The sequence below is a fragment of the Canis lupus genome, chromosome 36 (genome assembly GCF_048164855.1).
Source record: "Canis lupus baileyi chromosome 36, mCanLup2.hap1, whole genome shotgun sequence".
NCBI classification, from domain to species: Eukaryota; Metazoa; Chordata; class Mammalia; order Carnivora; family Canidae; genus Canis; species Canis lupus.
The window spans coordinates 17910801-17933228 of record NC_132873.1 but is presented as its reverse complement, the minus strand read 5'-3'; the positions used below and the strand labels follow the sequence as shown (position 1 = coordinate 17933228).

The 22428-nt window shown below is 43.8% G+C and overlaps 2 long non-coding RNA genes across 2 annotated transcripts in view; one reads left to right on the top strand and one right to left on the bottom strand.

Moving 5' to 3' along the window:
- Positions 1-18638, top strand: part of LOC140625298 (uncharacterized) — a 124879-nt gene extending 106241 nt beyond the window's left edge. Inside the window, exon 2 of the long non-coding RNA XR_012024654.1 lies at positions 12790-18638. This is a non-coding gene — a long non-coding RNA (uncharacterized lncRNA). The remainder of the gene's footprint in view (positions 1-12789) is intronic.
- LOC140625311 (uncharacterized) lies at positions 4626-10059 on the bottom strand. The gene is made up of 3 exons (XR_012024671.1): positions 9832-10059; positions 5702-5875; positions 4626-4815 (listed from the first exon to the last, which is right to left on the bottom strand). It is a non-coding gene; the product is annotated as an uncharacterized lncRNA (long non-coding RNA).
- Positions 18639-22428: the final 3790 nt, after the last annotated feature.

Below are 22428 nucleotides of genomic sequence, written 5' to 3'. Positions count from 1 at the left end.
GCCTCGATTGCCCTTCCCCAGGTCCTTGCCTATTTGGCTCCTTTTCAACCGTCAAATTTCCTCCTCATGAGAGACTGCTCCGTGACAACCCAATTTAAGTAGCCACCTACTTCCCATCCCCTCCTGTTACTCTCTACTACATCACTCTGTTTATTTTTTTCCTAGAGATGATCACATGTACATATTTTAAATGTATGTAGTTATTTATTGTCTCTTCCTCATTGCAATAGGACCTCCATGAAAACAAGACTCTCATTTGTATCTTTGTCACTGTAGCCTCAGGGCCAAGCCCAATGCTTGGCATACAGCTCATCCTATCAATTCTACCTCCAACATATATCTTAAATGTATACTCTCTTCCCTGTCTCCACTGTCATGATTCTGGTTCAAGCTAGCATTATCTTTTCTTTGGACTAATGCAATAAGCTCCCAATTGGCCTTCCTGCTTCAACTCTAGCCCAGCACCAAATATTTATGGTGAAAAAAATAAGCACATCATTGTGGGAATCATAATAATATCTAAAAGAAATGGAAATCTGGACCCTGAAGGAAAATCACTTAGTTTTTTCCCCCAAGCCCTGAAAGAACATCAAACAATTCTCACCAGGTTTTGATACTTGAGTGATAGAGTATGAGCCATTTTATTCAAGCTCAGCTGAAGAACAGCATGGAGAAGAGAGCGTTCCATTTTTCTATCTATGAGCTACTGTTCTAGTCACATGCATGGAGTTTCTAGGCTCCAAAGAATGAAGCAAAAGGAAAAAACTCAATCGCAAACGCCCATAAAAGTAATAATAATTTTAAAAGATCTTCACAATCTCAACCCTGACCCTGACCACATCAGAAAAGACTAATCTGGAGGCTTTTCTCTAATACCTCTACCTACGAGGTTAGGGGTGTTGTAGATCCCAGAAAGAAAATAGGAGCTCTGTTAATTAAAGAGATAGCTCAAAAGCTTTCATTACACCTTTGAACTAGTACTAAGAGGATTGTAGCTTCCAATTCCATTTCCCCACTGTCAGACCCAGAAATGGCTTCTCAGCCAAGAAGTGACGGAGTAGAACAAAGTGCACAATCCCTGATGCCAGGATGCCACTTTAATCATGCCAGGTCTGTTATACAATCTTAACTTGAACCCCATTGATTTCAAGACACCCCAGGCACTATCCAGAATACACTGTCACACAGAAAGTGCAAATGTGTGCACAGATGGACTGTGGCACCTGGTGGTGTTTGAGGCTGTGGATGCTTGAAACAGGTGTAGTTCGGGCAACAAGTACCCACTCCTTGCCTCATTGGAAGTGACTTGGAGAAAAAAATCTTCCCAAGGTGACAGAAATAATTATATGGCTTTGTCTAGAACCGACAAAAAAATACATTTGAATGGCACAAAGCAATTAAGGCTGCCTCCCTCCCAACAAGTTAGTGTGAGGCAATTGCCCCAGGTTGAAAATCCAACAGCTAACATAGGGAATCCCAGCACCATCTTGGTAGCACACGCCCCTTCTCCATTTCTCACCACCCCCCAAGTTAATTCAGCCCGGGTCTGTGAGGCAGCCTCTGGAAGTCCTGAGGTAGTGTTCTAGGTATCACCGCTTAGTTTCATTTTGGTTGTCTCCCCATCCCCCCACAAAGCTTTGTGGGCTGGCCTTGACCTGAAATCCATCCCCGTAGTGAAACCTCAGAGCTTAATCCACTAAGTCGGTCTGGCTTTGAGCCCCAGAGAAAATGGGATTTCTATAAAATGTTCACTTTAAAGAGAGATTTGCTCCCTTCACAGCTCCTTTTCTGCGTCACACACCATTAACTCACAAAACGCTGGCTATCGGCTGAGGCAGAGACTCAAGCTGGTTATGCATAAAGGGGCGAACTCCCGCATTTGCTCTCTCTCTTAATGAGGCTCCATTTGATTCTCACATGCTGGGGTTTTCTGCCTCAGAATCTGCATCACAAAACATACCAGTTTGCTCACTTTCTTGTCTCCCTCGAGTATCATAATTTGACACAGTGACAAAAAAAACATGGAGATTCCATTGTGAGTTTGATTCCCCGCCATTTCTCAATGCTACAGAAGCTTCAGGAAGGCTCAGCTCACAGCCCAGCATGAACGTACACGCTGAATCAGGAGCCCGTGCATTCTTCATGGGGAGTTTATGTCACGCACCTAAATCCCCAGAAGCATAGAAACAACCACTGACTTGATGTCAGGGGACCCCCTCCTTGCTACTCAGGAGTATGGTGGTTATTTTCTGTTAATCACCTCCCCTCATTCATTCCCCACTGTTCTCTGTCCTCCCTGTGCCCAAGCAGTGTGATCCCTCGTGGACAGCATCATTCGGGCTCCTTGACAAGGAGAAGCCCTGCAGGAGATCACTGACAGGGAGAGAGCGAGGTCAGGGTAGTCCTTCCTTCACTCCTCAGCTTTAGCATCCCGCCTCCTGAGTAGCTGTGTCCCTCCAGAATTAAAAATACACACCAGAAAATCCCTCTTCATAGGCTCCAGCTCTTACTTGATTCTTGTATAACATTTCCTCTCCTTGCCCTTCCGTCCTCCCTGGGCCTCATCATCCTTTAATTGTCCCTTAGTTGTGCCCGTACTTGTGCAAATGGTCCCTCCACTAAAGGATCTTACCTTGAACCTCTGTGCCGATTCTGTGTCCGTCTGATGCAGGTAGAACCACCTGTCTGGGCTGAAAGACCTATCCTGGCCCCCAGAATTCTGGTTTTAATACTCAGAGAACTGTGCCTTAAGTCACTTTTGCTACCCATCTGGTCTGTTCTAGTAAATCATTTCTGCATCCCTCTGAGATCCTATGATGGCCCCATTCTGTCAACACAATGTTTGTCTTCTGATCTTCAGCCTGGTTCCTGGCCTGGGCACCCTGCCTGGTACCCTAGACCTTCCAGAGCTTGAATCCTGCTTTCATCTCAGGATAACTTCTCCTGCCCCAAACCCTGGCACCAATATGCTCACCTGGTCACCTGAACACTACCTGCTTTTTGTTTCCTTTCTGCCTTGTTTTATTACTATTGATTGTATATCCATTAAGACAATGGCTTACCATTTCAACCAGGATGACCACCTATTATTTTGTGATACTCTCCAGACAGCATTTATTAACTGTTTCATTGGACTTTCAACCCTAGATCCACCTCCTAGGATCAGATTCTCCTCTCATGTGGCATCATCCTAATGTTTATCTGTGCATCTCTGAAGACAACTGCATGCCAGGACAAGCACTGAACTTTTCCCCCATATTTTTTAGATACTATGTCCAACATGCTCCTTGATCAATTAATGACAATTTACCACAATCTCATTGACTAACACCACAATCTAATTGAACCCACATCTGAGTACCAACCAGTCAGTGGCAGTCCCATAACTTTTGAGGGTCCACCAATTAATAGTAGAGTCACTCCAGTGACAATGCTGAAACCTAGCCAGTCAACAAGACTTGCTTCCCCAAAACATACTTTTAAGTTTGATGTCAACCAGGTACAATGTCTGTCACCAACATAATCTCAGAATAATCCCTGAATCCAAATCCTATTTTGTTCAGCAGGCTACTTTGCTCAGAGAGAAGATGGCTAACCAGTATACTCTTTCTTATCTAAATAATGAATTCTGTTTTTTTGTTTCAGTTATTGAATGCTGATACTTTCCCTCCACAATATAAAATAACACCTCTTAGCAACCTAAGAGTAGAAGTAATCTTCCTTAGTTTGCTAGAAGAACTATATCAGATCTCTAGTAAGTATCATACTGACTGGTGACATGATGCTGGTGTCTCCACTAAAGGCAGAAAAAGGTTGTCCGCCCCCACTGCTATCATTTCAGCATGAAAGGTAATGCCAGGGCAGTAAAATTAGACAAAGAAATAAGGAATAAATATTGGAATTGTCATAATTTGCCAGGAAACAATTGTTGACCAAGAAAATCCAAACTCCTCAACTTGGAACTGTTTAGAACCCAAACAAAAGTTTAGTGAGGTGGTCAGATACAAGCTTAACACAATATTAACATTAATAGTAATTGTTAACCTTTATTGAGTGCTTATAATGTGCTGGGAACTCTTCTAAATGCTTTGCAGGTTTCATTTAATCCAACTCTCACAATAGCCCTTGAAGTAAGTACTATTATGCTCCCTATTTAAGACGTGAGATACAGAAAGATTGAGTAAATTGTTAAGAACAACCAGCTTATACATGAGAAGTCTGAGATTTGCACCCAAGCAAACCAATATCAGGAATTGTGCTCTTAACCGCTCTTACAGTGGTCTCCAAGATTTTTTTAAAGACTTTATTTATTCATGAGAGACAGAGAGAGAGAGAGAGAGAGAGGCAGAGACACAGGCAGAGGGAGAAGCAGGCTCCTCATAGGTAGCCTGATGTGGGACTCAAATCCAGGACCCCGGGATCATGACCTGAGCCAAAAGCAGATGCTCAACCTCTGAGCCACCCAGGCGTCTTGGTCTCCAAGATTTTTATTCACGGATCCCATGAGTAAAGAAAGACTGAGCAAACATCTGCATTATATGCATATTTTTTATTTTTAAATTATATACACACATGAAAAAACAAACAAGAGAAACGTTTAAAGGAAAAGATAAAGACAAACCAAACAATATTTTCAAATAAATTTTATCTTACTATTGGCGAAAAAGATCCCTTCAGCTCTCTCTGAATTAGCACAATCGTGTAAAAGAATATGTCTCTTGATTTTTTTTAAACGTAGAGTGTTGATACTTAGACTCAGACCCTTTGTTTGCTCTATCACCAAGGCTCAGTTTCTTTTGACACAGCAGGTAACATCTGTGAAAATAATTGCATTGGGGAAGCTGAAAAAGACAGGCTTTTGATTTACATAGGTAATTTGCATGGTTTAAAAATAAGAGAATATTCATTTATTACTGATATAAAGAATTCTTTTTAAACCCAACCTTCAGTTGATTCCTGTTACTCTTCAGATGGAGACAGACATTCTCACATGATGTGGCCCTGATCTCCTTTAGTCTCAATGGACCCTCTCCTACTCTGCTTTTCATTGACCGTGAACTGTTCCTTCAACAAGCTATTCTTCTACTATCTTCCAGTTTAAAGGACTTCATCTATGGTCTTCCCTCTGGAAGTTCCAAACCCCTGCCCCCCAACCTCATACGGCCCCCAGCTCTTCCTTATCCTTCAGACCCATCACTTCTCCCCATCGCTTCCACCAGTAAGGACCAGACCACTATTATGGTTCCCTTCACTTAGCACAGATGATAGTTCTACTCTACATGGTAAATATGTGTCTTTCCCATAAAATACTAAGTTCCCCCAGGCAAGAACCATCTATTTTGTTCACCATTGTATCTTCAGACTCTCACACTATGCTTGAGCTTTTGGTAGGTTTTCAATAAATAATTGAATTCGTGGCCCATTGAATTCATTCCTATTTGTGATGCCAGCCTGGACATGGGAAGGTTAACAAAACATTCCTAAATTAACTCCCCTTCCAGAACACTTGTAGAAGCATGTGCAGACTCCTACACACCCCTGGACATTGGCTAGCCACTGTGCACTTCCAATGTTGGTTTGCTTCTACTCCTGTGCCAAAGATTGAGGTGGCAAGACAATAACCAACTTTGACAGCGTGGGTCTTAGATGTCAGAAAAGAAGTATGGATATTATCAATGCATGAGATGTATGAGCATGTTACTTGCTGTATTGTTGGGGTGCCTGGGTGGCTCAGTTGGTTAAGTGTCTGCCTTTGGCCTAGGTCATGATCCCAGGGTCTTGAGATCGAGCCCTGCATTGGGCTCCCTGCTCAGTCGAGGTCTCCTTCTCCCTCTCCTTCTGTGCTCTCTCCCTCTCTCGGGTAAATAAGTAGAATCTTAAAAAAAAAAAAAAAGACATTAACTTGCAAAATATATAAATACACTGAACTTGGTGATAAAGCATATTTTAAATATATCAACTTGTTCAATAGGTGCTGAGCCTGCTTTCCCCTAAAAGCAGTGCCCAACACAAGGACTTGGATGAAGGTAATTTATTTAGGAGATAATGACAAAAGTTGAAGCAAAGGAGAAGAGGGAGTGAGACAGGCAAGGAAAAGCCAATATAAAGGTGCATTCTCGAGGTTGTCACTGGAGGCAATGGGGATTCCAAATGGCTAGGAGTTCTGGAAAGTATAAAGAACACCTCCTCAAAATGTCTCTCAAAGGACAGAGGCAGGGCGTTTCTCTGCAGGTTTCCACCTCACCCTTGGTTAGGGCTAACCCTCTGGGCATGATCTTCCCTGTACTTGCAGGCTGCACAACTTCGACATCAGCCTGAGTGCCACCCACAGACGTTCAACGTGATAGTAATAGAGGAGCAGTGAACAAGGGGCTCTGATTTGTAATTGTACCCAGTCACCAGGAAGGAAACTTCTAGGGCAGCACATTTCATACAATAATCAGGATTTCAGAATAGGAAATGCAGACACTAGATGAAGCCACTCTTTGTCTGTGATGATGATCATGGCTTTGCTCAAATTGACAATTTAAGTTGGCAACGCGGATGACTACAGAGCAGGCTGCCCAGAGTTTCGTACTGAGATGCACTGATTCGGGTTCTCCCATGAGCCTCCTGACTACTTTTTCCTTCTTGATCAGGGGGAGCGACAATTTGCAAGCACCCCAGTGAATAAGGTCAAGAGCAGTGAAGAGAGGCCATTTCTTGCCCATGATTTGTGTTCTTCGTAGGTGACTGCACGCAGGTGGATGACCGACACCACCCACGAAGAGTGTGAGCACAGCACCAGGCTTTGAGAATTACCACCTTGTGATGTGGTTCAATGTCCCCTGGCTCCAACCTGCAGCTCTGTCCTTCCCTGTCTCCCTTGCCCTCCCCACACCCCACGGGCCCCTTTGCAGCCTGCTTGCCAAGGCAGCAGAACAACCACACTGTCGGATGGAAAGGCCTCCTGATGATACTCTGGGCCCTTCCTTTCTAATCCGTGGCTGGGCTGGCCACCACCAGTGGGTGCAGTCACCACCCTCAGCCCCATCTCCCACCCCACCTCCCCAGAGACCACTGTAGCCCCCAAGGGACCACACATCCTTCAAAAAAAAAAAAACACGTCATAACCTCTTTGTGTTTGCCAACACTTCAGAGATCTCTCTCATAGTCTCTTGTGCTACTCACTTGACAAGTATTAAAAATCACAAGCCCATCCCTTCCCCTCAGGTGATTAATGTACTTCGGCCTTTCTGCAAGCGCCAAGTGCTCTTCCTTCAGGCACAACATTTGATAAAGAAATGAATCCTTGACATTATTAATTCCCTGGGCTGAGATTTTGTTTAATAACTGTTCTGTCAGTGATAGATCTGAAGAGGTAGTGTGCGTGTGTGTGTGTGCATGTGTGTGCACATGTGTGTGTGTGTCTGTGTGTGTGTGTGTGTGAGAGAGAGAGAGAGAGAGAGAGAGAGATGATAGAAAGAGAGTGGAGGAGAAAGGGGAGGATAATTTGATTGTGGCCTAGACATTAGGCAGCCTGGCATTACAAAGCACCTCTTTATCCCGAACCCGAGCACCAGTGTGACAAATCACGGCTTTCTCCACCCCCCACCTCTGTCTGATTAGGCCCAAGCCGGCCAATCACAGCACATGAGTTGAGAAATATTTCCTCCTTGACATTCTGGAGAACAATCCCTTGCTGAAGAAAAAAAATACATTATAAAATAAATGGAAAAGCATCAATCAGCTACGAAAATGTATTCTACTGGTTGGAGGCAAGTGATGTTTTCATTTAAATGGGACTGAAGGCAGAGAGGTTTGATTTTTTACTGAGACACCCAAGCAGAGCAGGGAAGTATTTGCATATACACTCCTACCCTCCCCCCCCCATGGTCCTTTCGTTCAGCAGGATGGACCAGGAGGCAGTTCTCGGGGAGGCGGCCTCACGCGGTGGCCAGGGAATCACTCCTCCCACTTGGTGTGATTTGGATAAAAGTGCACAAGTCATTTTATTGCCAACAGTCTTTTTCTCTTTCTCTGTCTCTGTCTCTCTCTCTCTCTCTCTCTCTCACACACACACACACACACACACACACCTTCCTCAGATGGAAGAAAAGTCAAATTGCAGAAGAGGAAGCCTCTTCCCCTCTGGAATGCACCTCAGGCTGGGTTTTGGGGACTGGCTGGGAGCTTTCCTTTGGGAGAAGCAGGCCCGGCTGTTAACCCTCCAAGACTGGATAGGGCCTGCCTCACCCAGTCCCGCTCAGTGATGCCCCGAAACGTTTGTCAGCCCATCTCCCCCTTCCCTTCCCTCGCTTCTCATGGCATCACCTTCAACCCTCCTCCTGTCCCCACAGATGAAGAAGTGGATGCATTTATATGACTCAGAGGTCTGTGAACTCAATCCGGGGGGTAAATAACTCACTGAATGAATGAGATATGTCATTCCCAGGCTATAAAAATGACTCAGTGCCTCCCTTTGCCTAATGGGGCCTCGCGGCCTGGTGCGCTCCAGTCAGGGGGCTGCAGCCCCAGGGTGGTCAGGCCCTCCAGCTCCACCTGTGTCTCTAGGTGAGCAGGAAGGCCCGGAACCACTCTGAAGGGCGTCGGCCTCCTCCAGGATCATAGAAATATATACATTTATATCTATTTCTTCCCACTTATGATACACCAGCATACCTACAGAGACTTTTATTTCATGAATTAATAACAAAATACAAATATGCTACAGTTTTCATTTTCCTTTCTTAGTTAAAGGACAGAAACTTCCACAACAGAATTATGTGTATTGAGTTCAGCCTGGACTGGTTCTGGGTAAAATAAGGAGGAAAACTAAAGTTATCAGTAACTTTTCCCTGTCTTCCTCATCTTCCTGTCACCTCCTTCCCCCCCAGCCCAGCCTCACCATTACGCGCACACACACACGGGCGCACACACACACAGAGGCAAATACCTGGCTCACCCCTAGTCCAAATCACCCATTATGGCTCTCATAAAACGGTCCCCTTTATTATCTCACTGAGGTCACCTCCTAGGACATTGCAGAGAGGCCAGACCTTACAGGTGCCTTCCTCCTGTCAAAAGTCAACCCAGTCCTCTCTTTGGTTACATCTGCTTTCCAACCCTCAGACCAGATCCTGTCTCCTACTACCTGAAATCCATCCAGACCCTGCCTCCTTAGCACCTACCCTCAATATATCTCAATATTCAATATATCTTCAATTTTTTAAACAAAAAATATTTTGTTTTTTTCGATCTGTTCATTTTTCCCAGCCAGTACTCTGAGTTCCAGTACAGGCAAGACCCTTGTCTGTGATTACACAGACCACATGCACACACACACACACACACACACACACACACATATACACACTCCATCCAAAAATGTTGCATTGCACAGAGCCAGTGTTTTGTAAATGTTTGCTGTTAAGTCTTATCAATTGCAAGTCCTATGAGAGCCCCAGGAGGAAGATATTTGGAGGCAGACGAGAGTTTGAAATCAAACCAAAAAAAAAAAAAAAAAAAGAAGGAGGTATTATCATTTGGCAAGTTCCACAATCATTCTGATGCTTGGTGTTCTTGCATGTTAAATGGTGATAATAAGGCCTTGCGCTGGGTGAGTGTGGGAATTAATAGGATGGGGTATGTAAGGAGCGAGCAGAGTGGCTGGCACATGATCAGCTCTCAATGAAATATGGTTCGCAGAAATCACATCGTGTTGGCTTCTTTGTCCTCACGGGCTGGCCTTGCTACCAGCCCAGGACTCAGTTCATGGATTGCTAGGGTGTGTGTCTGGGCTCACATCAGTATGCACGCCTCCCTGGCACATCCCATTTTCAGCATGGCTACCTGGTCATGTTTTCCCATCCTTCCACTCTTCCTTTCTTTCTCTCCTAATTTTGCCTTTGAAAAGCAGTCACGCTAGCACAGTCTCTTCTTTCCAAGACACACAAGAAACATTAAATATTTGGAAACCCTTCATTCATGACATCAGTCCAGGGTATGAGACAGGCTTTCGGGGAGCGGGTGAGAGGCTGCCATAGGAGCACCTGTGCCTGGTAACCATCTCCCTGGCAACAGAGTTCCAATGGCCAATGGACGTTCCTTTTGAAGCTCTAACAGAGTTTTTGTTTCCAAAGCATGTCTGCTTCTCCTACTTTGACTAATCAACATTACATCTTTCAATGTGTGTTTAAGTGAAATAATAGATTACTGCTCAGCCACAGTTGAATGACAGGGGGGTCAGATGACTCTCAGGAAGAAAAGGCAAACAACAAAATCTACAATGGATTTTGTTGAAAAGGAAAAGCTTATAAACCATTCTTTCTCTCTCTGCCTGAATTCACTTATAAACAATTATGTTTCAAAAAATGATCTTTTGAATCATGAACCATTCTCTGAGCTCATGAAGACTTTGGGGGTGTGTCCCCACTTTTTCAGCGTTTTTTGTCTGCTTAGAATACTTGAAACCTTCCAAATAAATACACCCCTGCTTGGCTCACAAAAGTAACACTTATCACAGTGTCCAATGTCATGTCCGAGTGATTCTTACAACGCTGTTTTTTGAGATTCTGACAACTATTTTGGATTGTGCCTTTTGTTTCTGGCAGGAAAGGTTAAGATGTATTTTCAAAGATACATTCATTTCTCAGGTATATATATATATTTTTTTCTCTCTCTCTCTTTCCTTTGGAATCTTTTCCTCAGCCTTAGAAACTTCTTAACAATTCTGTAACACCTGGAATTTGTCTGTGTCTCCTCTTTATCCTTTTGTGTCAGGACCAGAATTCCTGATTTGTTCTAATATACCTAAGGTCCTCATCCACATTTGATTAAGATATTTAAAATAAACAGAGATACTACATTCAAACGTGTCATCCATTAGTTTCTGGCTGGCTTTGTTCTCTAAATCCTTAACTACTTTTGAAAAGGTAAAATAAGAAAGTGGAACCAGTTCTGTCTTGTATTAAGTTCTAAATATTTAAATGGTAATTCTTGACTTTTGAGTCAGAATGGTATTCATTGTCTGGCAAGGAAGGATACAAAAGAAGCCACGTGCTTGATTTTATATGTTATTAACATGTGCTGAAAATACATTTGCTTTTGTCTTGCACAAACTCATTTTGAAGATGATTAACAGAATGGATTGACACTGAATTTTTTTCTAGGCATAAGGAGGAATAATTCTAAATTGGGGGCAGCTGTATTAACAAGTAGGTCTTTCCTAGAGTCCTAAAAGTCACCACGAGGTGGCACACTAGCACAACACGAAAAAAAAAAAAAAGGAATTGTGTCCCAGGGGGCCAACTCGCAGTCTCTGTTAATGCCTTGATTTTCCACTTACAAGCAGGAAAATGCCATGGAAACTTTTGTTTTCCACTTCGAGGGAAGGAGGGGGGTAGGGATGGGGGGAGCACCAAGCCCCCTTCCACCGTGTGTTGTGCGCTGCCCCATAACCACATCTGGACATTATAAATCATTGCATTGTTGGAATCCAGCATTTTCTGATCTTAGCAACAGCCCCATTCTAAGCAAAAAAGAACCAGCATGTTCGGTTTAGCTTAAAAACAACTAAAATAACAAAGGGAAGAAAGGAAATCATTTTTTACAAAGCAGAAAACATCAGTGGAGTTTATTTGGACATCCAGTGGGGGGGGGGGGGGGGGCAAGCGACTAGAGAACACACCTTCTGCTGGTTCCAGGTGCCACTCAGGCCTTACCTGCCACGGGCTCTGCTTCTAACAGAGACACGAAGCTGACTGCATCAGAGTTTTACCTCAACACCTCTTCTGCCCTCACAGCCTGCACTGACACCCCGCCCCCAAGGGAATGACCCTCTATTACTATTACTTTTTAATCTGGGCAACTGCTTGACATTCCACAGAACCCGCTTAGAGAAGGTGCCATGGTGCTGCCTTGGTGAACAAAGCCACTTCTGGGCATTGGAGCAGCTGTGCTCTAGCTCACCTGAGACTGACGCCCCAACCTATCCTCCTCCCGCATTCCCGAGCTCCTGGATCTTCGTACAAAGTACCTTTAGACCATGTGCATGAGGATCCGTCTAATCTCATTAGATTTCTCATTTTCAGCATAATACTGTCATGGTGCCGTGCACCAGTGCCCCAGATTAGTGGCTTGTCAGAATGGTGCCCCACTAATGAGCTAATCCAAATAATGCTCAAATCCCAAATCAGATTTAAGACGATCCAGTCTGGGTAGAATTAGGGAGAGCAAAAAATGCTGACTGAAAGAACAAGCTTTCGTTTTCTTTGTTTTGCCTTAAAATAAAATAGGTGGAGCGCTGTCAAGCTCCAGAGTTTTTCCTTTGTACAACATTAACGTCCATCACCCAACTGGGAATAATAAACAGAAAAGAGTACATCTGTATGGATTGGTATAAATTTACCTTAGAGGGTTAGAAAACACACAAACACACATATGCGAGCTTAATATATTCAGCAGATCCATGTCCTTCACAGCTTCTACTTTGCCTGACTTTCCTGTGAGCTTGGCCTTAAGACCTTGCAGACTTTGAATCTGATGTATTTCAACGGTGACTTTAGGATGTAGGGTTAGGTCAAAAAAATTTTTTTTAAGCGTATTTGTTTCCTCCTTTTCCCTCAGGGCAAAGCTGGGCTCCAGAAATCCCAAAATGTGTAATAGCAAAGTTAAGGTCAGGCCCTTAACAAAGGAACTGGGAAAACAGAATGCAATCAGAATCATTGTGGTTTCAGGTGTTCTTGAAAATGAAGCCCTGGCTTAAAAATTGAGGCTTAATTTTTTTTTTTAATTTCTGTACTTTTGTAGACTTCTGGAGAATGAAAGAAATTACTTCTGTTGGCAAAAAGACAGTTTTCATTGTGGCTACCGAGTGGGCCAGTGCCGAGCGCTAGGAGGGTAAGGACCTTCCATCCTCCTCCACCGCCCAGCGACTGTCATGCCATCACAGGGACACTGTACCTCCACCTTGGGGCAGCGATCTGGAAGGTGAAGGGCCATCACTTGAGTTTTTAAGAGTCAAGTTCTGCAAAGCAGGGTAGTTGGCCTTCGTGTTCTGACGCACACACACTCGGCCAGCTTGACCTGGGACCAGTAGCCTCAGAATGCACAGGTGGACCACTCTGTCCTTGGACTTGTTGGGCACACAGGAGGCTGTTCCCCAGCGTCTTCAGAAGTGTTTTCAAATGACGCGCCCGTGAAGTACTTTCCGGATTCGTTTCTCCTCATTTGTAGCGTGTCCATTTGATATGCTGCTCTGGTTTATCGTTGCGAGCCTCCTTAGGTTAGGAGCTCACAAAGGAAAGTTTTGTGTTCGAGTTTTATGCTCAATGGATTTTTATTGACCTGCAACTAACCTGAGCTTTCTTCCACCGATTTCAAAGTTAACCACATGGCACAGTCACAGACACTGAGAGGCTGCCTGGAACTCGGGGTCCTCGCCCAATGCCTACAGGAGAGATGGCACCTGTTGCTCTCCTTCCTTCCTTGCTCTTTCCTTTCCCATCGTCACATCCTGGAACATAGAGACTTACCCTTGTTCCTGCACCTCAGCTAGGCTGATAACCGCTTCCTCCCTCGTCTGCTGGATGGTCAGTCAAGGAGATCGATTGATCGGCTTCCCGATTTGGTAACAGAGGCGAGGATCACCAACAGAAATGAAAACGTGTCGGGACGCCTGGGTGGCTCAGTGGTTGACTGTCTGCCTTTGGCCCAGGGTGTGATCCCGGGATCCAGGATCGAGTCTCACATCGCAGGGAGCCTGCTTTTCCCTCTGCCTCTCTCTCTCTGTCTCTCTCTCTGTCTCTGTCTCTCATGAATAAATAAATAAAATCTTAAAAAGAAAGAAGAAAAGAAAAGAAAAGAAAAGAAGTCTCCACAGAGACTGGTACCTGAATTTTCATAGCAGTTTTATTTATAAGAACCCCAAGCTGGAAGTGGCCCAGATGTCCATCCACATGGTGAGTGGGTAGTCAGGCTGTGGCATATTCACGCCATGGAGCACTACCCAGCAACCAAAAGGAGCAGGCTCCTGAGAAACGCAACCACACAGAACAACCTGAAAGAGGCTGGACTCCAAAGTCTACATCCTGTATGATTCCATGCATGTAAAATTCTCAAGGAGGCAAAAATCATCAGGACTGAAATCAGATCAGCGGCAGTCCGGGGCTGCGGGGAGGCGGGGTGGACAAGGGGATGGACTGCAAAGTGGCAAAGGGGATCTTTTTTGTGGAGGTGGCAACGTTCTGAACATTATCATAGTGACAATGACACAACACTGTCAAAACTCATCAGATCGCACACTTAGAATAGATGTACCTTATTGCACATAGATTACACTTCAAACAAAGTCATGAAGTCCTTTTTGGATGGATAAGTTTTCGTGTTTTATAAAACTGCCATAAAACAAACACAACAGCTAGAATGAGCCATTTCGCATGTTTCACATTTATCACACCAGCTTTTTGGCTGTAGTTGAATTCGAGGATCAGAATGATGTCCTGTAATGACAAAGCAAGTTGGTATTGGCCATAATACCGCCGTATTTTCTCGAGCACCCACAGCCTTCCCTAGTTTCTTTTTTTTAATAAATTTTTATTTATTTATGATAGTCACACACACAGAGAGAGAGAGAGAGAGAGAGGCAGAGACACAGGCAGAGGGAGAAGCAGGCTCCATGCACCGGGAGCCCGACGTGGGATTCGATCCCGGGTCTCCAGGATCGCGCCCTGGGCCAAAGGCAGGCGCCAAACCGCTGCTCCACCCAGGGATCCCTTTCCCTAGTTTCTTTACCCAATGTGTAAATGCTGTGAACTTGTCCACATTAGCTTGTTGATTAGCAAGTTGGCTAATCAAGTACCTGTTTTCTTCGGTTAACCGCCCCCAGGGTAACCACCTCATGCCATGCCATCCTCCTCCCCTTGCCCTGCCTGGACGCTCCTAGCGCTTGTAACCACAGTCCGCATCCTCGGCTTCGCTCAGGACCAGGGCACAAATTGATGATCATTTTTCTTTGTGAATTATGACACAGGCACATCGCCTCACCCCTGGAAGACAGCGGCCCCTGCCAATCCTCCAGAACAGCCAGAAGAGAAATGAGAGGCCTGCTCGGGCCTATCTGCTTCCCTGCTGACTCTAATTACCCAGTCGGGAGTTTTACAATCCCTCCCTCCCACCCGCCCCCAAGTTGTGATGGTCGACTCTGCACTCTGCAGACTTTGGCTGGGTCTTTCTTTTGTGTGCCCACTGCTGCCAAGTGCATTGGGCTCCTAATGAGGTTTGACACTAATGGAGCTGTGAGACAGTGTGATTATGGGTCCTCCCCCCATGCAGCTCAGACCTGGCAGGAAATGACCCCAGACTCTGCACCCTTCCACTCCACCCCCCCCACCCCGCCCCCGCCGATTCTGTTGAAACCATCTTCAGCAGCCAGCTGGAGCCCACCGACCCCCCCTTTCTCACTGCAGTTCCCTCTTCCCTCCATCATCCTGCAGGTGGCTGAAAATAAGATTTTATGGCCTGATGCATGGTGGGTTGGTTGACAGCGCTGGAGACCTCCTTTAATTCAGGGGGGCTGTGGAGCATGGAGGTGAGATTGGAAATGGGAACAGGGGCCCATAAAAACAAGGACTTTCCCAACTTGCTTTTAAAAAGCGCTCCAAGGAGGAAGGGATCTAGGCAAGTTATGGTTGTTTTCTATTAGATGCTTAACAACGTGTGTAAGTGGAGGTGATTTAAGAAAAAACAACATGTGCTTCTGTAATTTCCATGTTGTGTGTGGTACAGGTGTTAAGGGGCTGGAGCTGACTATTGAACTGTGAGCTAATTATAGGCAGAAACAGCTGTTGTCCTCTAATGAGGAGACAGAGCCACAAGACACTGCTCGGGCGCGGAAGCCGGAGGAAGCCTGTTGCAGGCTCCTTGCGGATTGCTTATTCGTCACAAAATATTCCCTGCCACACACTTGGTCACTGGCCCGTTCTCACATCCACTCCAGCAGGTGATAAGTAATTTTCACCTCCCTGTGTCTGGAGAGAGGAATATGTCCCCATTTTATTAACCTCAATGCTCCTTTTATTTTTATGCCCCAGAAGTGTGTCATTCCTGACCCCCAGCCGTGCATGACCAGGAGGGGTGCCCCTTCTCTGGCCCCTCTTTGACTTCCTCCGGTCCATTCCCATTTTTCTGTGTTTCCAGAGCAATCAGATATTCCCAGAGCTGTCAACTATTTATCATGTGATGTAAATGCTTACCTAGACCACATTTTCTGTTTCTTGGTGCTACAGTTTTCTCCTCGCAGTCACTTCAATGCGACCAAACATCTTTCTAATGTCGTGGAATGCAGGGCCTAGACGGTTGGTGGCAAGAAACGCGACTTCCCACTTAGATCTCTTTCCCGGACAAGTGGGGGAAGTGTTGGTTGCAAATGTTATCTTTGTTAAATGTCAATAAAATCTGGTGTCCGAACGGACCCGAGTATTTAGAACACGTTAAGCCTCAATACCCTGCAAGGAGGGAGAGAGTCAAAATGCAAACAAGCTGATGAAGCAGGTGCTCTGCTCGGCTACTCAAAGCCTAAAAATGCTCCTTTCCAACCAATGAAGAGTAGGCCATTTAAAGTGACCATCCCCCCCCAGCCGCCGTGTATAAAGTATTATTTACTGCACCATTGACTTAAAAACAAGGGCTTGCTATAGCAACCGTCCTAACAAGAGGCACTATTCACAGGCTGCCTCGGAAGCCCCGGGTCCTGGGCCCATGAAGCACCTTTCTGAAAGCACTTGTGGGCAAACGGGTGGCATATGCGTCTTTTATAGCATGTACAAGGCAGGGCTTGTACCATAAAAGGTTTCTCTGCACACTGTATTGCTTTTGGAAGGGAAAGGGGAGCTCCAGCAGCTCTGTTTTTCTGTAGTTTAGGATTAGTGGAAATTTAATTGAAAATAAAACACAGAGCAACTGTAGTGGCTACGAAAAGAAAGAACAAAGCCTTCTTCATTGGGGCCGGCCCACCACATGGCGGCCCAGGGAGGCTGCTGCGGCCTCATCTGCTTGCTTCAGGGCAGCATCCGGGGCTTGGGAACAAGCCACTTTGTGATCACCCACCCTGTGGCACCATCCGTGACCCAAGCATTCCTGAAAGGGCTCGAGAGCCTTCTGCGAGATGGATAGAGAGTGTTGTGGTTAAGGGACGCATTGGTGTGTGTGTCCACTTAAGGTGAATATCTCATTTCTTACCTCAGGACCCGTTTCTTACAACTGCCCTCATACTTTCTCGTGCCTTCTTTGTCCCACGTTGTATTTCTAAAATCTTTATTTCACTGCCTTTTTATTTTAACCTCAGGGAAAGCAATCTTTCTTTTTCTCTCATCCTTTCTCTGTCCTTCTCCTACTCCACTTCTCTCAATAAATTTTTGGGAACACGTAGATAGTAATTGCAACACATCATTGGCAAAGATTAGGTAAGGATGAAGGGCTGAGAACACCCTGTCCACACCCCTTTCCCCCCAGGATACAGTGACCTGAGGTTTCTGGCTTATCTGAGTGGCCCTCTTCAAGCTTCGCAGGTGTTAGGGATGAGCTTTTTTTTTTTTTTTTTCTGCTATTTTTGTTATCTATTTCTATATCCCAATAACAGCTTCTGGTGTGTTCTGGCATGAACTCCTCCAGTGCTGAACCTCCATGTGAAAGTGACACCTGTCTAAGTGTCTCTTGCCCTCCTGTTTTCTTCTTCAGATGCCAAAGGTCACCCCTCAGTCACGTCACTGCCTCCTGACTGTAGCTGGAAGAAAAAGTATCCTCCAGATTGTGATGTCTGGGGAACTCAAGAGGCCAGGTCCTTAGTTCCTGGGTCAATTGTGTTAGCTGCCTTGATTCAAAGTGGCTCTCTCCTAAGCATAGCGTTTCCATGAATATTATTCTCAGTAGTTTAAATCTATGTATTCAGGTGTTTTTACTCCATACATCTTTCACACCATTCAGAGATTATGTCAGAGCCTAGCATCTATTTGGTATATATAAATGTTAAATAAGTGTTTTGGTATGAGAAATCTACTAAACATTTAAAGAAGAATTAATACATATTCTTCTGAAGCTGTTTCAAAAAATAGAAATGGGAGGAAAACTTCCAAACTCATTCTATGAGGCCAGCATTACCTTGATCCCAAAACCAGACAAAGACCCCACCAGGAAGGAGAATTACAGACCAATATCCCTGAAGAACATGGATGTAAAAATTCTCACCAAGATTCTAGCTAATAGGATCCAACAGCACATTAAAAGGATTATTCACTGCGACCAAGTGGGATTTATTCCTGGGCTGCAAAGGTGGTTCAACAGCCACAAATCAATCAATGTGATACACTACATTAATAAGAGAAAGGACAAGAACCATATGATCCTCTCAATAGATGTGGAAAAAGCATTTTACAAAGTACAGCATCCTTTCTTGATTAAAACTCTCTGCAGTGTAGGGATAGAGGGAGCATACCTCAATATCATAAAACCCATATATGAAAAAGCCACAGTGAGCATCATTCTCAATGGGGAGAAACTGGAGCTTTTCCTCTAACGTCAAGAACATGACAGGAGGTCCACTCTCATCACTGTTGTTCAACATAGTACTGGAAGCCCTAGCCTCAGCAGTCAAACAACAAAAAGAAGTAAAAGGCATCTGAATCAGCAAAGAAGTAGCGAAACTCTCACTCTTCACAGATGACACTCATGTAGAAAATCCAAAAGACGCCACCCAAAAATTGCTAGAACTGATACAGGAATTCAGCAAAATTGTGGGATTTAGGGCAGCCCGAGCGGCTCAGCCGTTTGGCACCACCTTCAGCCCAGGGTATGATCCTGGAGACCTGGGATCAAGTCCCACGTCGCGCTCCTTGCATGGAGCCTGCTTCTCCCTCTGCCTGTGTCTCTGCCTCTCTCTCTCTCTCTCAAAAATAAATAAAATCTTTTAAAAAAATTGTGGGATTTAAAATCAATGCATAGAAGTCAGTTGCATTTCTTTTTTTTTTTTTTCAAAGAAAAAGTCTTTTTTTTTTTAATTGGTGTTCAATGTACTAACATACAGAATAACACCCAGTGCCCGTCACCCATTCACTCCCACCCCCCGCCCTTTCTATACAATAACAATGAGGCAGAAGAAAGAGAAATCAAGGAATCAATTCCATTTACAATTGCACCCAAACCCATAAGATACCTAGGAATAAACCTAACCATAGAGGTAAAATATCTATACTCTGAAAACTACAGAACTAAGAACACTTATGAAAGAAATTGAGGAAAACACAAAGAAATGGAAAATCATTCCATGTGCATGGATTGGAAAAACAAATATTAAAATGTCTATGCTACCCAAAGCAGTCTACACATTGAATGCAATCTCTATCAAAATGCCATCAACATTTTTCACAGAGCTGAAACAAATAATCCTAAAATTTGTATGGAACCAGAAAGGACCCCAAATAGCCAAAGGAATGTTGAAAAAAGAAAACCAAAGCTGGAGACATCACAATTCGGGACTTTAAGCTGTATTACAAAGCTGTAGGGATACCTGGGTGGCTCAGTGGTTGAGCGGCTGCCTTCAGCTAAGGGCGTGATGTTGGGTCTGGGGATTGAGTCCCACATCGGGCTCCCTGCATGTAGCCTGCTTCCCCCTCTGCCTATGTCTCTGACTCTCTCTCTCTCTCTCTGTGTGCCTCTAATGAATAAATAAATATCTTTTTAAAACAACAATAACAGCAAACAAAGCTGTAATCATCAAGACAGCATGGAACTGGTACAAAAACAGACATATAAATCAATGGAACAGATTAGAGAACCCAGAAATGGATTCTCAACTCTATGGTCAACTCCGACAAAGCAGGAAAGAATATCCAATGGAAGACAGTCTCTTCAACAAATGGTGGTTGGGAAAATTGGACAGGCACCTGCAGAAGAATGAAACTGTACCATTTCCTCACACCATACACAAAAATAGACTCAAAATGGATGAAAGACCTAAATGTGAGCTAGGAATCCATCAAAGTCCTAGAGGAGAACACAAGCAACAACCTTTTTGACCTCAGCCAGAGCAACTTCTTGCTAGACATGTCTTCAAAGGCAAGGGAAACAAAAGCAAAAATGAACTTTTGGGACTTCATCAAGATAAAAAGCTCCTGCACAGCAAAGGAAACAGTCAACAAAACTAAAAGCAGCCTATAGAATGAGAGAAGATATTTGCAAATGTTTTGTCAGATAAAGAACTAGTATCCAAAATCTATAAAGAACTTATCAAACTCAACAGCCCCGAATAAAAAAAATCTAGTCAAAAAATGGGCAGAAGGCATAAATAAACATTTCTCCAAAGAAGATATTACAAAAGGCCAAGAGACACGTGAAAAAATGCTGAATGTCACTTAGCACCAGGGAAATACAAATCAAAACTACAATGAGATACCACCTCACACTGGTTAGAATGGTTAAAATTAACAACTCAGGGAACAAGAGATGTTGGTGATGATGTGGAGAAAGGGGAACCCTCTTACACTGTTGGTGGGAATGCAAGATGGTACAGCCACTCTGGAAGACAGTATGAAAGTTCCTCAAAAACTTAAAAATAAAGCTACCCTACAACCCCAGCAATTGTACTACTAGGTATTTGTCCAAAGGATACAAACAGTGATTCAAAAAGGTGCATACACCCCAATATGTATGGCAGCAATGTCCACAATAGCCAAAATATGGAAAGAGTCCAGGTGTCCATTGACAGATGAATGGATAAAAAATATGTGGAATATATATACAGTGGAATATGTCAGCCATCAAAAAGAATTTGCAATGATGTGGATAGAACTAGATGGTATTACACTAAGTGAAATAAGTCAGTCAGAGAAAGACAAATATCATATGATTTCACTCATATGTGGAATTTAAGAAACAAAAAAGATGGACATAGGGGAAGGAAAGGAAAAATAAAATAAAAACAGAGAGAGGCAAACTATAAAAGACTCGACTATAGGGAGCAGACTGAGGGTTGCTGAAGGGGAGGTGGGTGGGGGGATGGGGTAATTGGATGATGGGCTTTAAGGAAGGTACTTGTTGGGATGAGCACTGGATGTTATATGCAAATGATGAATCACTAAATTCTACCTCTGAAATCAATAATACACTATATGTTAATTAAATTGAATTTATATTTAAAAAGTTTTGCTACGAATGGATAGATGGATGGATGGATGGATAAATGAATAGACAATTAAGTTAATAAATAGAAGGGTTTTTTTAAAGATTTTATTTATTTATTCATGAGAGACACACACACAGAGAGAGAGAGAGAAGCAGAGACACAGGCAGAGGGAGAAGCAGGCTCCATGCAGGGAGCCCGATGTGGGATTCGATCCTGGGTCTCCAGGATCACGCCCCGGGTGGAAGGCAGACATTAAACCTCTGAGCCACCCAGGCATCCCAATGAACAGAAGGTTTGTTCTGCATTGGAAGATAGCAATTTGGTTTAGCCTATTTGCAGATTTTTAAAAAGGAGCTTAATTTCCTAGAAAGTACCTACTAGCTCTTTCAAAGAGCTTATGTATAAAGAAGACTGATTAATTTATACTTTAAAAATGTTTCATTAGGGGGATATAAGCAAAAATAGTACAGTGAAGCATTTCTAATTTTGACAGTAACGCTTTTGGAGGGGGACACAAATTCTGTAGAGAATACAGATCCACAGCTCCTTATTCATAATGCCAAAATCCAAAGAGTTGTAATAAAAAAAAGTTTTTCTTTTTTTTTTCCCAAAAAGTTTTTCTTAATTTATTTGGCAGGAAACCTCACCTGCACTGACATGAGGCTATTTACAGCCTTTGCTTATATTTATCCTACCACGTGTGGCTAGGCACATATACTTCGGCAGAAATATTAACGTTTGATTATAGGGAGCTCCAGATGTCCCTGGGGTGTTGTGTAATAGATGGCATATTCATATTTTTCCCTTTCTAAACTAAAAAAAAATCTTGAACTTCAATACATATGGCCTCAAGGCATTGAGAAAAGGGATCAGGACTGTATATTAACAAAATGCTGCTTCAGTATGTCCGAGTTTATTCAGCGACTTGAACAGATTGCCAACAAGACAAGACACTCAGAGATCTTAAATATTGTATATAAAAGATCTTAGTGCTTGAGACCTTACAGCATTATATTTTTATTTTTATTTTTTTAAAGATTTCTTTTATTTATTCATGAGAGACACACAGAAAGGGAGAGACAGAGACAGAGGGAGAAGCAGGCTCCATGCAGGGAGCCTGACGTGGGACTCGATCCCAGGTCCCCAGGATCACGCCCTGGGCTGAAGTTGGCGCTAAACCGCTGAGCCACCCGGGCTGCCCCAGCATTATATTTCTAAAGCATGAATTCTTCAAACAACAAACATCATGAACACAGACCAGGCAGCTCCATGAT